At 68.4% G+C, this 1,694-nt stretch overlaps 1 long non-coding RNA gene across 1 annotated transcript; it reads right to left on the bottom strand.

Moving 5' to 3' along the window:
• Positions 1-7: 7 nt before the first annotated feature.
• Positions 8-1,694, bottom strand: LOC121660764. Its single transcript, XR_006014775.1, has 3 exons — positions 1,622-1,694; positions 557-1,297; positions 8-212 (listed from the first exon to the last, which is right to left on the bottom strand). It is a non-coding gene; the product is annotated as an uncharacterized LOC121660764 (long non-coding RNA).

Genomic DNA, 1,694 nt, shown 5'->3' on the forward strand with positions numbered 1-1,694 from the left:
TCCCCCAGTGCCCCCCCAGTGTCCCCCCCTCACCCTCGGGGGTCTCCAGCAGCTCCTGAGCCCGTGCGCGCCCACCCAGGCGAGGACGAGCGCGAGGGTGCGGGGGGTGGGCAGGGCCAGGGCGGGGGTCCCCCAGCCCTCCCCCACCCCCCCGCTAGCGCTCACGACCCCCACGAGCCCCAGCGGCAGCAGCAGCGTCAGAGCCCCCGCGCCTGGGGGGGCGGGGGGACGGCGTGAGCCCCCATCCCCCAAAAAAGGGACCCAGGGATTCGGGGACCCCTCCCCCACCCGAGAAAAGGGGTCCAGGTGTGTCCCCCTCCCCAAAAAGCGGACACGGGTCACTCTCCACGTCCCCCCAGGGGGTCCGAGTGCCCCTCGACCCCCAAAAGGGGTCCCCGGTGCGACCCCAACCCCTCCGGAAAGGGAACCCAGGCCGCCGGAAACCCCTTCCCCAACCCCCAAAAAGGCATCGGGAACCCCCACCCCAAAAACGGGACCCGGTTGTGCCCCCACCCCCCAAAACCGAACCCTCTGCCCCCGGCCCTCCTCCCCTTACCCCAAGGCCCCCCAAATTCCAGCTCGGGAGGAGGGGGCGCTCGGGGGCGCTCCATGGCTGGGGGGGATCAGGGGGTTCTGGGGGGGTCCTGGGCTCCGCCCCTGAGGGCGTGGGTTGGCCGTGGCACCACGCCCCTCACCCGGTGACGTCACCACGCTGTACGCTGATTGGCCACGGCACTGTCCCTCCCCGCTCTTAAAGAGACAGACACTCCGGTGCTTCGTGACGCCACGAACGACGTCATCACCCACGGAGAGCACGGGCACAGCAAAAACTCGTTTAATGAGTAACGAATGGGGAGAGGGAGCAGACACAGAGCAGGAGGGGCTCACAGGTCCTGGGGGTCCCTGGCACATTGAGGGGGGTCTCACACATCAGGGGGTCCTGGCACGGGGGGGTGCCTTTCACGGGGGTCCCTCACTCACAGGGCAGGAGGCTGCACGTGGGGGGTCCTTGCACAAGGGGGTCCTGCCCCGGGGGTCCCCAGGGTCCTGTGACGGTCCAGAGTGTCCCACGAGGTTCTCTCTTGCAGGAGGGGCCCACAGGGGTCTCAAGGGTCCCACAAGGGTCCCATGAGGGTTCCACAAACGTCTCAAGGGTCCCACGAGTGTCTCTCTTGCACGGAGGGGGGGTCCCGGGGGTCTCCTGAGGGTCTCGGGGTCACTCCACAACGAGGTGGAACCTCTCAGCCTCCTCGAACTGGGCGTTCATGGAGGCGGCCCAGGCCTCGAGCTCCGACAGCTGGGGAGGCGATGGAGGAAAAGGGGGGGGGGTCAGGGGGGCAACAGGATGAGGGGAATGGGGTCGGGGGGGTGAGGGTCCTGTAGATTCCTGGGGGGATCTGGGGTTTCTGGGGTGGCTACGAGGGCACCGAAGGGTTTACGGAGTCCTGGCAGCGGGGGCATTGTAGGGGTCTGGGCGTGAAATGGGGACACTGAGGGAGGACATTGGGACTCCAGAGGAGTGGAGGGGGTCCTGAGGGGCTGCGGGGTCATTGGAGGGCTCACGGGAAGGTCCTTGGGGGGTTCTGGTGGTGTGGGGGGGTCCCCGGGGGGTGTCACTCACATCAATAGGCGTCACCTTTTTCTTCCTCCTGCGCTCAGGGCCGCCGCCAATGCCGGGGAGGTCGAGGGGGGGG

Source organism: Corvus kubaryi, unplaced genomic scaffold (assembly GCF_017639235.1).
Source record: "Corvus kubaryi isolate FWS band 111438036 unplaced genomic scaffold, C.kubaryi_AGA036_p1.0 36908, whole genome shotgun sequence".
Lineage (NCBI taxonomy): Eukaryota > Metazoa > Chordata > Aves > Passeriformes > Corvidae > Corvus > Corvus kubaryi.